At 44.1% G+C, this 17,853-nt stretch overlaps 1 protein-coding gene across 6 annotated transcripts in view; it reads right to left on the bottom strand.

The window, feature by feature from the left end:
* The window catches only part of MGAT5 (alpha-1,6-mannosylglycoprotein 6-beta-N-acetylglucosaminyltransferase), a 338,877-nt gene that overhangs the window by 237,461 nt on the left and 83,563 nt on the right, over positions 1-17,853 (bottom strand). Inside the window, exon 1 of one of the 6 annotated variants that reach the window (XM_038565051.1) lies at positions 9,810-9,936. The exons of 4 other annotated variants lie outside the window; for them this stretch is intronic. The gene's annotated coding sequence lies outside the window, so the exon portion shown is untranslated. Of the gene's footprint in view, positions 1-9,809; positions 9,937-17,853 lie in introns of those variants that run through there. One more of the 6 variants, XM_038565052.1, reaches the window with a different exon arrangement.

The following is a 17,853-nucleotide window of genomic DNA, read 5'->3' as shown; positions in this document are numbered from 1 at the left end:
CTGGCTGCTTCCTTCCCTCCTTGAGCCACGAAGTCTCCTTCTTCCTCTAATGAGGTCATTACCCACCATCAAGGGGACATAGCATCTATCTAGCGTGTTGCCAATTCTCTCTGTGAGAGAATACAGAGAATCTCTGTGTATCTCAGAGATACACATCATAAGGCAACTCCTCAGCCATGAAAGAAGTCGGCCTTTGAGATCCTCTCTCTGAAGCCTGCTTCAGAATTACTCCAGAGGATGAAGGCTGAACCTGGAATGTCTTGCATGGATGTAGGCAATCTGAAGTAGTTCAAAGACTTGAGAATTAGATCCAGATTAGAATCTCACCACTGGCGTGAACAAAGGACCCTGTGCCCTTCTGGGAAGTTACAGAAACAGAGATCCTGTCTACTTTGCAAATGGTCTAGTCCAGCACCTTAGCCTGAAGACAGGTGCATGTTCTAGAAGAAGTCTCATGACTGCTCAAAGAAGCCCCAAAGGCCTCTGTGTGTAGGTGGGAGAATTCACCCTACTGCTTGATTTTAAGACCCTCTATCTGCCTTCCCTGACCCAGTTTTATTCTGAGGCACATAGTGGTTTTCCTATCGCTCTTCAGTTCCCTTTCTCAGAAGACATGAGCACATTTGTGTGAAACACAAAAGATGCAGGCAAGTGTCAGCAAAATATCACCAAAGCGGATACAAAGGATTCTTCTATCTCGTCCATCGGTTCTGATGAGGAGGCCGAGCTGAACTCGGTCACCAGAACAGATTCCCAGTATTGGTAAAGATAGCTACTTCAAAGAATCTCCTTGGTGAGCACCTAAAAGTCTGACGTCCACTGAATTCATAACAACCCATAAGAATATTCCATCTCTCACGGCAAAACTACACTTTTATGATTCACTGCATAGAGCCACACACCGGGAAGCACTGTATTTTAGAATTATGACCAAAACACGACTTAAAAAAAAAAAAACCACAACAACAATAAAATAAGCCCTGCGCCCTTATGTTTTACAATCTAAACAAGATAAAACAAAGCAAGATTTACACATGCCTGGGAAACAATTCATGCGGACATAATTTTAAGCTAACTGCATCTTAGATTCAAGAAGAATAAATGTCCGTACTATTCTTCTAGCCTAAAACCTGTTGTGGCAGTTCGACTTTTCACATAAGAAAAGTTATGACCTTAGGTCACTAGATAGAATTACACTGCTCAAATTTATTCTTGGCAAGCTCTTTGGGATATAATCCACTTTATAAGGATAAACAAGTGGTAGCTGTCAAAATCTTACTCACACCGCCACCACTCCCAGAATCAAGTCCATCCATGCCGTTCCTAAATTAAAATGCATCCCGGTGAAGTCAAGAAATAATCCAATAGTTCATGTAACAGGAAGTGTGACACTCTAACCTGGCAAGAGAGAGAGGCGTTAAGATGCATTACTTATGTCTGTAGTCTACTCAACAGTAAAATCTCCTTGCTGATTTCCGGGTTTTAATACTGTACTAGACGATGTAAGATGACACCACTGGGGGAAGCTGGGTTCACGGGACACTCTGTCCTCTTTTTACAACTTCTCATGAAATAATTATTTCAAAATAAAGGTTTTTTTTTTTTAAGCATTAATTATTGCCTATTTACATATTGGGGAAGATTTTTTCATGTCAGAATCCCAAACCCCCTTCTCTGTGCTCCCCTTCTACCTATGGGTCTAGCATGGGACATATACCTAAATACTTTGAAAAGGGTCTCCAGAGGATTCTGAAAAACCTTCCCTGTTCAATGAGAACCACAACAAAATGGAGAGAACTCCATATTTGATCTTGGCTGCCATGTAGAGAACTTGAAGAAAGACATGGCTGGAGCCCAGGAGTGCAGGGAGGCGGCTCTTGCAACTCTGGGTGACAAATGAGTCAGATAAAGGTCTCAGCAGGGTACTGGCAGTCATACTAGGTAGAGACCAGGAGCCAGAAACATTTAAGAGGTCAAATCAGCAGGACAACAGACAATGGCCAGTGGAGGGATGGGGGGAGGAGGCAGCTTGGATGACTGAGAGCCCTACAGCTGGGGCAGCTGAGGCAAAGTAGTGTGTCATTCACCAAGACAGGAAAGGGGAGGAGCCGGTCTGCGGGGGCAGATGAAGAAACCTGCCTGAAGGTTCTACAGGGCAACAGTACTCTATGATACATTGCTGACAGGACAGTCTTCTTCCTTGAGTGGAGAAATCCCCCCTTCCTCATCAGATTGGGCATACAGTACCTGAAGATGTGCAACTCAGCACAGCAGGTCACAAGGGTGGCCACTGCCTGCCACAGCAGCCACTTGGCCCTGGTCTGTTCATTCTCACCTCCAACCACATATCCAGTCATTTGACCCCACAGAAATCCAGCTAGAAAAAGGCTACCCAATTGAGACTCCCCACAGGATCTAGAGGTTCTTCGATTCTAGCATTCCTGTAAAAGGAACTAACTGCCACAAAAGGAATCGGATTTAAAGAGATTTTTTTCCCTCAAAACTGAACACCCTACAACAAATATTTTCACATTTTTTCTTAGTGGTAGGAGTCTAGGTTACTGGGGAACAGAAAGAAGGTCCTATGCAAACACTTCCCAGGTGGACTGCCACAGCTCAAGTTTCACTTATAAATGCATTTCTTGGGTCACCTGGGTGGCTCAGTCCGATTAAATGTCCAACTCTTGATTTTGGCTCGGGTCATGATCTCAGGGTCCTGAGATCCAGCCCCACATCAGGCTCTAAGCTGAGTATGAAGCCTGCTTTGGATTCTCTCTCTTTCCATCCCCTTGTGCCCCTCTTCCCTCCTCATGTTCTCTCTCTTTCTAAAAAAAAAAAAAAAAAAAGCATTTCTTCAAGGAAGAGAACTAAAACTCTAGGAACCCCTTCAACAAAGGAATATTCCTAGAATTAACTACCATGAGGTAGAAGGGAATGGAGAAACAGTAAGTCCCTACTCCCTTCTCCAGAAGGTTTCCTTCTACAAAATCACTGTGATCAGAGATCAGCCTCTACCATGCTCTCCATTTTCCACCCCAATCTTCATAGTCTGAAAGGGCACTTCCAAATAAAACACTGCCTCCTCAAGCCGTCAAAGCACAGGATCCCTCCCTCTGCCAAATCTCAGAGCACTGAGTAGCTCCCTTATGACATTTATTAAATGTCTATGTCATAGTTGCTTTTGTGTTTGTCTTATTTCTCTGATTATGTTATTGATGATGCTATATAAGGACCATTTCTTGAGCTAAGTGCTTTATGTAAATCTTAATCCTCACAGCCAGTGTAATATCCATTTTGTAAATGAGGAACATAAGACTGAGACACTACTACAGTGCACAGCCCCTATCTTCTGCGCTAACCCAGACAGTCACTTCTGGCAAGCCCTAGTGTGAAGTTTTCATCCCCATCACACAAAAGTTCTTTGCTATGAAAAATAATAATTATTTGCTTAAACTGCATTCACAACTCCCAGTCCCTTCCCGATGAGGGCCACCCTCTACCAACACCCTCTTTAAGTCGATGATCCTAGTTACCAGATCCCAGTGTTCCCAAGGGGATTTGAGTCTTGCGAAGTACTGGCACTGTCACCTCTCTTAGTCTGGACTCCTTACTTCTATAACATTTCTATCATCTCCACCCTCATCATTTAGTACCTACTAAAGCTACGTACAGCTTTAAGGCTTCACAAATATTATCCTGGCTTATCATCTCAAATTATCCTTTATGGTCAATACTATTATCCCATCTTACAGGGTGAGAAAATGGAGATGCACCAAGGTTAAGCAGCCCGCCCTAGACCCTTCATTAGTAAGTGGTTGACCTGGAGTGTGAACAAAACTGAGTTTTCTGAAACCCATAGTAATTGTTGGCTCTTATTCAACCTCCTTCCTCACTCACTACACCCTGGTGAAAAATCAACATGGCTTTATTTATCATTGGAATTGTCATCAAGTCAGGTTATATCATTCTGGGTTAGTAAAACTAATTATTTTGAACCTAGGTGCAAGACTTCCTATTTATTCCCAATACATTCTGTATTGTTACTGTGGTTCATTGTTCTAGGCCATTGGTTTTCTTTGTTTTTGTCGATCAAAGCTCTAGATGCCATTTTTGCCTCTGTATCACTCATAACTTAAGACAATTTTAAATTTAGATTCCTTCAGCTGCCACTACCACAAGATCCTGAGAGAAAAAAGATCTAAAATAAAACATTAAACACTCAAGTAGTGATAGAAAAACAGGAAAAATAACAGTTCAGATAAACCACCAGTTCTCCAAGGTACTCCCCATGGATGCTGTAGAGGGTGGAAAGAACACCTATCAAGCAATCATGCAGCTGTTCATTTCACTTTGCAATAATCTCCACTGAAAGAATGGTGCCCCTAGTTAAAAAGAAGAGTTCTACAGGGGAGGACCTCAAAAAAGAAAAGGTAGGCAGATCTTCTGACATGAGGACAAGAGATTTGTCAGTTTGTGCACAAGCAGCATTTACCACCACCACCACCCCCACTAAGGAATGTGGTTTATTTGATGATTATCTTTTTTTTTTTTTTTTTTTTTTTTTTTGGTAACAGCTTTACTGAGATATAATTCACATACAACTCACCCAAAGGGTACAGTTTACCAGTTTTTAGTATATTCACAGAATTGTACAATTATCACAACAGTTTTAGATCATTTCCATCACCCCAAAAGAAACCCCACAGCCTTTAGTTATTACCCCTTGAACCCCCTCCATGCTCATCCCAAGCCATAGGCAACCACTATCCTACTGTTTGTCTCTAAGTGTTTCTATTGTGGACATTTCCTACAAATGGAATCACAAAACACGTGGTCTTCTGTGACTGGCTTCTCTCACTTAGCATCAGGCTTTTTATATTCATCCTTTTTCTAGCATGGATGGGTACTTCATTCTGCCTAGTCCCCCATACAGATAGATCACATCTTGTTTATTCATCAGATGATGGCTATTATGAATGAAGATACTGTATCAATATTCCAGGCCAACTTTTTGTATGAACAGATTTTCATTTCTCTTGTTTTTATACCTGGGGGAGGACTGCTAGGTCATAAGGGAACTCCAAATTTAACCTTTTAAAGAACTGTGAAAATGCTTTCTACAGAGGATGCACCATTCTGCATTCCCACCCTTGGTGTATGAAGGTTCTCCTTTCTCCACACCCTCACCAACACCTGTTATTGTTATTACTATATTATATTTCTTAACCCAGTCATCCTCATGGGTGTAAAGAGGTATCTCACTCTTGTGTTGATTTGCACACCCCCATGACTAATGATGGTGAGTATCTTTTCATGTGCTAATTGACTATTTGTGTTTCTTTGGGGGTAATTATCTATTCGGATTATTTGCCCATTTATAAATTGCATTGCTTTTCTTTTTATCACTGAGTTGTAAGAGTTTTTAATATATTCTTAATACAAGTTCCTTATTAGGGATGCCTGGGTGGCTTAGTGGTTGAGCATCTGGCTTTGGCTCAGGGCGTGATTCCAGAGTCCTGGGATCAAGTCCACATCTAGCTCCCCATAGGAAGCCTGTTTCTCCCTTTGCCTCTGTCTCTCATGAATAAATAAACAAAATCTTTTTTTAAAAAAAAAATACAAGTTCTCTATCAGATATGTAATTTGTAAATGCTCTCATTCTATGGGTATGTTATGAATCTTATCTTCCATTTCAAAACCTGGTTCTTTATAAATGATTTTATTTCTTCATTTCTGTCCAGTTTTAAGACATTAAAATGCATTTAAGTAAGTTTTTTTTTAGCAATTCTGATCACCATTTTCTGTGGTATTTTTAAAATCTAAGTGGGCATATCTCATGAGCTCCTTAATACATCATACTGTCATAAGATTCTTTTTAAAGATAAAACCATGACTCTTACAAATATGAAATGAACATCCATCAAAGATTTTATTTAGCTCATTAATTGAGAGGGAACCAGAAGGGTATTACAAGGGATTCAAAAGAATACAAAGAACACACACATACACAGGCAATCAGGAAAGTTGAAATAAATTTGTTCATATGAAACTGGTTCCTTGGGAGTAGGAATCAATAGTACCTCCACTGCACAAAATTAATTTGAATTTCTATGAACAAGAATCATTTCCATTACGATCACTTGCCAAAAAGCTGCTTTTCTATAACTTGCCAAACTAAAAACAGTTCAAAGAAAATGAAAGGCACAGATAACCCGAGAGAGTGCACTAGATACTACATCTTTTTTACCTATTTCAGCATCTTTCACAATGTTTCCTGAGAATACTTTTTTTTTTTCCAGGGTGTGTTATATCACTCAAGAGTCCCATCAGACGATGAAAATCACAGAGTAAATGAACAAGAAAATTGACCACTAAACTCTTAATATAAACAATTCTGAACTCCCACCGGGGCTTGGGGTGACAAGAGACTGACTAGTATAATGCAAGGAACTCTAAAACATATAGGAGGACCAGCTACTAACTGGGCATGAGATAGAACACATAAGGGGGAGGCACCACCCCAGGGTAGAGATCTTGATTTTCTAGGAAAGGGTACAGCTATGACTTGCTATATAACACAGAAGCCACTATGCTGTCAGGTGGCCAAATCCAGAGATGTGTCCTCTAGGGTACCAAGAAAGCTACTAACAGAAATTTCAGCAGAGGCACTCTGCTACAAAATTGCACAGGGCATGCAGGGAAGGCTGCTGGCCACCATGTGCTCTTGGCTGTCACAAGCCATTGGAAGAGCCCTCCCCGAAAGCAGAATGAGGCAGGAAAACCCCCACCCTCTACTGGCAAAGCTTAACACTGTGCCACCTATAAAGGAAAAATATTTAAGGGACCCAGATCAAGTTTCACAGAGCAGACAAGAGGGACCAAGTTGAGGGGCCACAGATCAATAATGACACATTTCTCAAATACATTTGGGAAATGGCAGATATATAACTAGGAAAAGGCACTTGTGTATTACCCTCTGGCTAAATGACTTCACGCAGCTTTTACCACCAGTGAAAACAATGATTCTAACTGGGGCCTTCTGTACCCTGCAATGGGCCAAGGGCTGACCCTGTAATACTGAGACTCTTTCTCCACCTCCCTTCAAAGTAATGCCCTTCCGCTTCACAGCTCTTCTTTCCCTACCCTCCTAAAAACACACAAAATCTCTCTCTCTCTCTCTCTCACACACACACACACACACACACACACACTATATTATATTATAACAGCAAGTGCTACTTCTGGGACTGATCCCATACTAATTCTGTACCATTCTCATTATTATGCCCTGAAACCATGACTAAAATATCCCCGACCTTTCCTCTTTCATCAGAAAGATTACTCTCGCTGTATAAATCCTTCCAATTTTGTGCTGTTATTCTCACTTGGAAATCACCACCATGAGCCTGGTATTTTCCAGATCCATTTCTTCCCTGCCTGGAGCCTTTAAGCCAGGCGGGGCTTCATCTCTCTAATGGGTGGCCGGTGAGTGAAAGTCAATGACAGGGCCTAGTCTAGGTCAAAGAAACATGGTTCCCTCCCACTTGTGATGCTCCACAGCCATTTCCAAGACAACCTGTTAACACCAGCAGCTGCCACTCCAGAGCCCATGGACTGACCAAAGAACATGCAGTTCCCACCCATCATGAACCAAAAACAGTCTGAGGCCGCATGAGATGCTGCAGAAAATCATAGTTAGGATCCTAGAGCACACCAATAGCCTTGTCTTGTTTAGGAAGCCCTCCCTGCCCGGTTCACCCCAGAAACCATAAAGTGAAATTCAAAGGTAAGGAGGTATTACAGTTGAGCTTTTCCAGGACGTAGCCTATCAAAAACATCCTACTAACCAAATGGCTGGTGCCAATGTTTTTTGAGAGGTGCGATTTTTATTTGTGTTAGGCAAAACTGGTAGCTCAGAACTTGAGGATTCATAAATGCTACATCTCGCAGGGAACGGATATAAGTGCAAGTCCTGCCAAGAAGAGCTTGTCTCTAAAATTCACCATTTCAGGTTTTAATTTTTGGGTTTGAGCACAAACAGTGACTAAAACAGAATAGTAAAAAGACCATACCTAGAACTCAATCCAGCTTTTAAACTGTTTTGTTTCATAGACAAGGACTACCCATGGTGAAGTCTTTTACTGTTGCAACCCATGATTTACATGGAAAGTAGAGACAAGGCTCTGAGATCCAGACCCTGGGTGTGTGTCCTTGTGGTGGGAGAAAGGATGGAATGGAAGGTGGGTGGAAGATCAGGGCTATACTTTGTGGTGAAGCAATGAATCAAAGAGGGCAGAGCATCAAAAATACTTGTATTGATAAGGATACACTCTTGTTGTTTGGTGCTAGACTAGAAGTCAGGTCAGGAAGACTTTTTTAATTAGTTACCAACATGTGAAAAACAAGATTTCACATAAAAATCTGGGTTTCTAACATCTCCTGACAAATGGGACTGCCGCTAACACTGAACTCCTTCCTGTGAGGGGCCCTTGGCAGGAACTGAGTAATTGGGGCATGGTTCTCCAATCTTCCATGGAAGCTAATGCAGGCTGCTTTACACATCTGTGTTCCTTGTCTCACATTTTAGTTCACTCATACAGTAAAGCACTGTAAGATCCCAAGGGCAGGTCATGTTTGCTGCTTTCCTTCGGGGTAGATTTCAACATGGTGATGAGCACACGGTTTCAGCAACTATGCCCGCTAAATATTAGCACTCAGTATCAAACTAGTGATTGCATAAATTTTACTAGACCCTCTGCATACACCATCTCATTTCATCCTTAATTATCATTTTTCAATATTTGCTCCCCCACTTTACCTATGAGGTTCAGAGAGTTAGCTAACTATACTTCCAAAGCATACCCAGCAAGTAAATGATTACAGAATTTGATTCCAAATTTGACTTCCAAGCAAAAGAGTGTGGAAAACCAAGTTAGGGTATAGAAAAGGAGATTCTACTAAAAAAAAAAAAAAAAAAAAAAAAAATATATATATATATATATATACACACACACACACACATTTGTACATATATAAATATATATATTTGTACATTTATATTTTATAAATGTATATGTATATATTTATATATATATTTTGCCACATATATGTATATGTGCGTGTGTGTGTGTGTGTGTGTGTATAGCACAATAGGCTGATACAAACACTCTCATTTCCCAGCTAGTTTTTGTTCCATACCTGTCAACAGAAAGTAAATGTATTGTAGGATCATTGTTTCTCCCTCCTGAAAAACTCCTAACAACCTTGCATGGAGAGAGCCAAAATCCACCTCCTCCATCTTCAAATGGGGCTAATTCTGCTACAGGGATCAGTGACAAAGCTGCGGCTAGGCAATTCGGAAGGAAGGAAAAGCGTTAAATTTAAATGTAACATGCCTTCAAATGGAGATCACGAGGACATGAAGTCTTCACAGGGGAAGTCATTCCCCTTCCTGGGAAGCAGGGATTCTTAGCCAAGGGGCAAAGCAGCGGAACAAGTACTCAATGCTCTCTCTCAGGCTACATATCAGTAGGCTGGTAACCAAACAAATGACTACTCGAACTACTTACTTGAACACACAAAAGGTGCTAGTCACTTAAGGTTTGAAAAGGCATGAGGGAGGACAGCTCCCTGAAGAGGTCAGAAGTCTGGTAAAGGCCTAAAAATGTCTTCATGCCATACCTATCAGTGTATATTGATACACTGTATATACAGTGTATAGTGACACCTCAGCATAGGCAAAGAACCACCTGCTCTTCTCCCTGGTCCCGTATGCCAGCCCAAGATACAATACAATGAGATGAAATTACCCTTCTCTGTGCTTATCTCCAGGGACCAGACTTCTTTCTCAAAGGCAGCACCAGTTTCTTATTGCTTGACTCCTCCGCACCTTCTATGGTGATTGCATATGGCGGGTATGATGGTATCTTTCTATCCCTATATGTCAAGTGGATAGTCAAAAAAAAAAAAAAAAAAAAAAAAAAGGATTACTCTGATCTATGCATTTGCCTGTGAACATTTGCAAAAGGGTACAAATCCGAAAGGTACAGAATCATATTCAGGCCTAAAGATATGTATCTAAATTGCTTGGAATGGAAATTCCTTGTAAAAATAACAGGAAATCAGAACTTCATCAGAAGCACTGACAGGACATGCCCAGGACACGATGCTTCAGAGAGCTCTGACTGCCGCCCAAGAAACAGGCTGCACTAGAATTTTGTCCTTGAACTTGACTGTACCTATGAATCGCCTGGGAATCTGGTTATTCCACGGACTGTGAATCAGCAGGCCTCTGAGTCTGCTTATCTAATAGAGATCCCAGCTACTGCTAATGTGGCTGCTGGGTGCAGCCCCTTTGAGTAGCAAAGACCTAGGAGCTCCGGAAAGGACCATGACCATCTTTGTTCCTTGCAGCTACACGGTGCACCTGAGGGGCCGAGCTAACTTGCCACAGAGGACAGAGCTTGGTGTGGTGTGCTGCACAATGGAAATTCCTAGGGCAACCACCTTTTTGTTTTATTCCACTTAACCTCTAACAGTCTATCACAAGTCAACCCTAAGGGGTAATGATCAGTACGGCGTTGGGGGAGGGGGGGGCATGGGGCCTTTCAAAAACCAATCTCAACCTCCTTTACTACCACTCTTTGTATAGATATCACAGTTTGGGGTCCTGGACACGTGCACTGCCAGGTGCCCCAAGAAGGGCTTCATCTGCCCTCGAAACATGTTTTTCTTATGTGCTCCTTTGACCTCTATCCTTTGCTTCCAGATCACGTATTATAATTTCCAACCTCTTTAGGCTTTCTAAATTACCCAGGCAGGGTGTCCCAATATTTGGAGGCTGCAGGCTCCTATGGGAATCTGATAAAAGCTATGAGCACTCTCCCCGCCACCAAAAAAAAAAAACCAAAAACAAACACACACACACACACACACACACACACACAAACACTAATGGTTATTTAACATTTCAGGAGTTTCAGAGACTGTGCCTGCATCTATAAAACAAAGCCTGGCTTCCTGGCTTCAGAAAGACTTAAAGATACAGGTTAACACTTACTCAGAGCACTTTATTTTTAAAATGCAAATCCTTTCCCACAAATGCTCCACAGGGAGAGACCAAGTCCCTGCCTCCGCAAACTCACCACCATCGCAGGTCAATGCAATGCCTGCACCCAGGTCGCAGGCCTTATTCCAGAGCAAGATGACAAACGAATACAACTGAAAATTTCAAGACAAAGCCACATGCCTGGAAACAATAACCGTGACTGACATTGCTCCGACCCACATTTTCTTAACAGCGGGCCAGAAATCGTGAGACATGGACTGGAAGGGTGGCAGGATGGAGGCATGGAGAGGAGAGGCAGGAGGGGAAAACTAATTAAGAAGCAAATGGGGAAAAATGAGCTTGGAAAGGGCTCACTGAACTGCTGACAGAAGAGAGTGCTGAGGTGAAAAACAAATGCAGAAGAGGTTTGGCAGATTCCTAAAGGAACAGGACCAGAATGAGAAATGAGGCCGCAGCCAACTCCCGGCTACAAGTCAGGGACAGGAGCAGAGTGACGTTTGTGGGATGAAAAATGGAAAAAAAAAATGTTCCCTGGACAAAAGGAGACTGACGGGCTGCTGGAGAGAGGGGGATGAGGGGGGTGCCTGGGCAGATCCCAAACGCAGCAGCACCCATGGGCCCCCTTGCACGCGCCCCCGCGGGCACACAGAGAGGTACCAGCAAACGCATGCACACTCAGAGCAAGCACTGTACCCCACTGCACCCTGAAGCCCTCTTCGGAAAAAGAGAGGAGACCAACTGGAAGTGGGGGACACTGAGCCACCACAACCAGCTTCTCCCTATGAACAGAAGCCCACCGGCCTGCAGAGAGGATTTGAGGGCACTTGTGGGAGAACCTCCCCACCTGCCCATGCCCCCGCCCCATCAGGCCATCCTGCCCCGTCCTTTAATGCACGAGGTGACAAAGTAGAGGCCTCACCTCTCATTCCCATCAGCTGAGCCTTTTTCTGTAGAGACAGGTTATTTGGCTTGGGCCAGAGCAGGGGCGGCGCACGGAAAGGGCCAGAATTTGAATGCACGGCCTGAGCGCAGCACGTGACACCAGAGCTGTGCTTGAAACAAAGTTTCCTGCAACGAGAGGCTGCGGGGATCCCGTGGATGAGGACACGAGGTGTGGCAGTGTCCCCTCGGGCTCCGATCACATGCAGGAATAGCCAGTCCTCGCCGCTGCTCAAGGCTGCTGAGCTTCCCTACTCGCCCTCCTGTCCCCACAGGGGTACCTGCGCTGTATTTCGGGGCCTCGCAGACAGACAACTGGCCTGGCGAGCGCCCAGCTGCCGGGCAAGGCCGAACCATCCAGGGTAATAAGGCCGCTGCCAGCCGAGCGCGGACAGCATGCCAGGCTCCCTTTAAAGCCCTTTCCTTGGGCAGCCCGGGGGGCTCAGTGGTTTGGCGCCTGCCTTTAGCTCAGGGTGTGATCCTGGGGACCCGGGATCAAGTCCCATGTCGGGCTCCCTGCATGGAGCCTGCTTCTCCCTCTGCCTGTGTCTCTGCCTCTCTCTCTCTCTGTCTCTCATGAATAATTAAATAAAAAATCTTTAAAAATAAAAATAAAAATAAAGCCCTTTCCTTATATGAACTCATTTATTCCTCTCAAATGACCTGGTGAGGGGACAGGGTGGGAGGGAGTGCCATCTCCACTCTTCGCAGATGAGGAAACAGGTCAGAGAAAGTCACACACCGCCCGTCACATCTTTGATAACAGGACAGGGCAAGATTCCAACCAAGTTCTCTGGCCAACTTCACCAGAGCCTCCCAGACTCAAGCTTTGTCGCTTTATAGTGCTGTTTGTGATGCAGTTTTTTTTCCCCCCCATTATACCTCTAGGAGCAAAAGAAATAGTAAAAGCTCCATTTCCTGGGTAGTTAGGTCCAAACAACTTCACAGTAATAGTTAAGTGACGTCTGGCAGATGGAGCTGTGTTTTGCTCACAACTTGGTGATAGCCCATGGCATCCCTGTGACTTCCCTGTGATCCCCCCACCAGAGCGCCACAGCACACGATCTGGAATCCACAGAACTATGCTGTCGTGCCTTCCTTTTGATGAGGAAAGAGCACCAGGGTACAATAATCATACTGTCTGTTCCTTCCTTACATTGGGTACATGAGTCACCGCAATGGGGAGAAATAAAAAAACTTGCTACCGGCTGCCTTCTGCCCATCAATTATGTCTGAGCCCCTGATGACAGGCTTTTCTAACTTGGCCCAAGGACACTCTTCTGACCACAACTCCTGCCACTCCCACCCTTCCAGTAAACCGAGCATTCCAGAAGCAGCTCCTAAGGTCCTTTTGCCTCCAACCCCCACCCTGGCACTGTTCTACCTGCTGTACACCCTCTTTCCGCCCTTCTCTTCAATCCTCTCCCGCTCCCAGTTCCTGGGTGACTTCGTTCCTCTTCTGGGAAGCTGCTCCCCACTCACAGACTTAACACTCCTTCCTTTAGGTTCACAGCCCATTTTGGATACAGAGCCCCGGGATTACTCCCATTCTCTCACTCTTGGCCACCTTCTTGTCCAGCTCTCCCATCCCTCTGGTTGGACCTTAGAGACTCAACTCAGTGGCTTCCTTAGAGACTATGTACAGTAAATGGTACAGAATCTCTCCTGACTTTTAACAAAGAATGGAACAGGAGAACAAAGGACTGTTGAGGAACCCCAAGGATTATGGGATGAATAAATGAAAGGATGAATGTGGCAGACTGATTGCACTGATGGCCTCAATCATGGGACTCCCTGGACCCATGCACCCTGCAATGAGAGTCTGCAATAGCGCCCGTCAAGAAGAATTGCTAGCCTTACCCTCTGCATCTGGCCTGGTCTTGCACCTTGCTTTGACTGATAAAATGCACCACAAGTCAAGGTATATCAGTTCTGAACCAAGGCATCATTGCATAGTTCTGCTCACCCCCTTAAAAACCACAAAAATGACTTGGGCTCATCTGTTGCAAGAGGGCAGACCACATGTGGAAGGCACTCCATCTGTCCCAGTGGACACCATCCAAGACCAGACTCAGCCAGCCAACCCCTCAGATATGTGAGAAAGCCCAGCTCAAAGCCCAGAAGACTGATATCTAGTCATATGGGTGAATCCAGCTGCAACCAGAAGAACCACTCAACTGTACAACCAGGAACACCAATAAAAGGCTTCCTGTTTCAAGCCACTAAGTGCTGGGGTGGCTTGTGTCATGTGGCAATAGCTAAATGATGATGAATGAACATTCTAATTTATAGGTAGTGACATCTCTGTAAGGAAGGGCAGTGAGTCTCCTGTTCTGTGAACAAACTATTTCTGAATCGTACATGGGATTTACTTGAAGTTGGTGTGTATTCATCATTGCCCTCATCGATAACACTACCACTGCTCATTTTGATAAGCTTTCTTGAGGAAAGGAAGTGGAAAAGGATGATCAAGAACCTGCTTCCCAAAAAAAAAAAAAATAAATAAAAAAAAAAATAAAATAAAAAAAATAAAAAAGAACCTGCTTCCCTTGAGACCCTTCGGTGGTTCAGGGTCTGCCCTCGGCTCAGGGTGGGATCCCGGGGTCCTGGAATAATTGAGTCCCGCATTGGGCTCCCCACATAGAGCTTGCTTTTGCAATGTCTCTGCCTCTCTCTGTGTGTCTCGTGAATAATTAAATAAAATCTTAAAAAAAAAAAAAAAAGGAACGTGCTTCCCATTACTCTTCCTGGGAGCCAGCAGTAACAGTAAGTGTGTATTGATGGCCTATGCTGTCCATCTTCTCTGTACGCACACAGCCTGCCTATGAACCAGCTCCTGCCCAACAGTATCTGGTGGTGAAATCCTTTTGTGAACAGGGAAGGTTTAAACACATTTTTCCATGTTTTGAGTCATTTTTTTTCCCTTTAATCCTCCATGTTTCCCCCCTTCAGTCAACAAAATGCCTAGTTTTGTGCTCCACATGTTTGAGGTCTTCTGTACTTAGCAAATTCACTCTGGTGGACCTCTTCTCTCTCTAAGAGGTTAGATAAGAACCCAACTTTATTCTTTGCTGACTAGAGAAGTCAGAAATCCCTAACAGGTCAGGAAGCCCAGGGCTTATCTTCAAAAATGAAAAAATCATAGCGATTTTTCTCAACTAAGGCAGGTTGTAGCCATGATAATGCAGAAGCCCCCGAACTCAACCAAATTTTGGAAATAAAACACTTCAATAAACGTCCTTGCTGAGGGTACCTGCTGCATTGGTGGCCAAAGCGGTGTCTTTCGTAACAAATTTCCTTTGGAGGGCAACCGTCAGCTCAGTTTTCCACTAGGCACACCGATTTCCCACCGCTCTCCCAGAAACCTCTAAGTCTAGCAAATGAGGAAGCCTGGCAAGCCTCAGTTTCACATACAGAAAATGGAGTATTGAGTAAGACTGAATGAGAGAATATTAAAATCCAAAGGCTTGGCCCAGTCCTGGGCAACTATCAGTGCTCAAAAAATGTTCCTTTCCTTCCTTTCGTCTTTTTGTTGTTGTTGTTGTTAAGATCGTATTTATTTATTCATAAGAGACACAGAGAGAGGTAGAGACATAGGCAGAGGGAGAAGCAGGCTCCCTGAGGGGAGCCTGTTGTGGGACTCAATCCCAGGACCCCAGGTTCATGACCTGAGCAACCGCTGAGCCACCCAGGCATCCCACCTTACCTTCCTTTTGGCTACAAAAACACACTTGCTACACTACAGTACACACACGAGCACACACACCCCCTTCAGGCACACTCATCCCCTTCCACCTAATAAAACATCACATTTGTAGTAACAGCAATAACGAGGTCCTGAAAGCCATATCCCAAAAACACAGACATTCATTCAACTTTTACCCAATGCCATGCTGGGCATGGTTGACACAGGGCCTCTGAGGATCCTACCGACCTCCAGGGACTTTTCTCCTCCTAGAAGGGCTAACAACCTCCTAACACAATCCACAGAGTAGGTAATGAGAAAACAAGTCAGAGGGGTCCTAGGAAACAGCATCATCCCATCATCCTACTGAAGGCAACCTTCTGCCAAGTCCACAGTGGCTATATTTTCTGGCAAAAGCATCCCTGTGCTAAAGCAAGATGCCTGTCTTATGCAGCCCAGAGTTCCAATCTACTCAGCCAGCCGTCAACTCAAGGGCCACCATGCTCAGGGATCACATCTCCAGACACCTTGCCCCCCACCCCACCACCCTCCTTCACAGAACACCTGAGCCAGTGCCTCGGTGAAGAGCAGAAACAGCTAGAGCAGCATAAAAACAATGCCAAGTCTGTCTTCATGAATCACCTTCCTAGGCTGGGTGTGAAACTCTCAGGAAAATAGCCGGAAAATGATTCACATTACCCACTTACATAAGGGGAGCCGGGTCTCTCCAGCATGCTTCACACACTGGCACTGTTTCCCAGCCCAGCTTCAATTTTTGTCCAGCATCTTCAAAGTAAATTCTTTAGATCATGGAACTGCCTCAACAACAACAACAAAAAAACTGGACAAAGAACTAACACTGTAGTAGTGTTTTCACGTGTCAAGTGGTTCTGAGTCACTTCATCTTCATTTTCTGTCTTTGCAATTGCTCTATCCTGGATGTATGTGGGACTGCAACAGTCTTCCTACTCAAGAGCTGCAAATCGAGTTCCAGTCTCAGGAACTCAACGTGCACATGCTTCTGACTTAACCACATTCCACCTGCTGACTCTCCTATGCAGGAATCTTAAGTGTCCAGGTTCAATGCTAACAAATTCAACCAGACTAAATTAAACTCATTGACTGCTGCCCTGGTTCCTGATTTCTGATCTTCACTGCAACAGACCAAACATATGGTGAGAGCAGCACGTTATTTCATCGAAGACACCAACTCCACAAGCCTCTCTTGCAGAACAGCTGAAAGATCATGAAGTCTGTTAGAATGCATCAGCCTCTTTTGCAACTTAAAATAATAATGCCTTTGTAAGGTCACGGTCTGAAAACAGTGAAGATTACAAAGTCCACGGTAAGCATAAAACAAAAGCCCACAACCAAGTCTTTCAGAACCCAATGTAAAGGGTCAGTTTAAAAATCCCAAATCCCAGTATCACAACAATGCAGACCCGCCAGCATGGCCAAGGTGAAAAGGACAGGAAATGCTAAGTACACTGAGGATATAAGGGAGGAAGGCACTCAAACACGGCTGGCCAAGGTCCAAGCTGGTACAACCTTTGAGGGAAACTGCCAGTAGCTCATAAAGCTGAACATGCATACCCATGGTGACCCAGATGTTCCACCGTTAGGCCTATCCTCAACTATAATGTGGACCTACACTCACCGAGAGAAATATGCTAGTGCTTTCAGAAGCACTGTCCCTAAATGGAAATCATCCAAATGCCCACCTATGGCAGAATGGATCGACAAGTCAATATATGAATCAATAAACGTGCATATTCACACGGTGGAATACTCTACAAGGAGAAAGAATGGCCACTGCAACTATACACAATAGTATGGATGGATCTCACCAACACAGAGCAGAAGTGAAACATGAAATAGGACACACTGCAGGAGTTCATTTTTAGAAAGAACACTAACACAGACCAAGTAATGTGTGCTGCTAAAGGTCAGGTCGGCGGCTGCTGGGTTGGATGGGTAGCGACCAGAAAGGAGCATGAGAGAGCTTTGGAAGTGCGGACTACGAGCATGGTGAGGTTGAGTGTGTGCCCTCTGCAGAATTTCATCTGGCGACACAGCTGCCAGGTGTCCTTCTCTGCATGTACATTAGATATCAATAAAAAGTTAAAAATAAAATCAGGGGCACTAGTTTCTTAGTTAAGTG

This window comes from Canis lupus, chromosome 19, assembly GCF_011100685.1.
Source record: "Canis lupus familiaris isolate Mischka breed German Shepherd chromosome 19, alternate assembly UU_Cfam_GSD_1.0, whole genome shotgun sequence".
In the NCBI taxonomy this organism is placed as follows: domain Eukaryota; kingdom Metazoa; phylum Chordata; class Mammalia; order Carnivora; family Canidae; genus Canis; species Canis lupus.
Note: the sequence above shows the minus strand (reverse complement) of the source record. Positions and strands in the feature narration are given on the sequence as shown.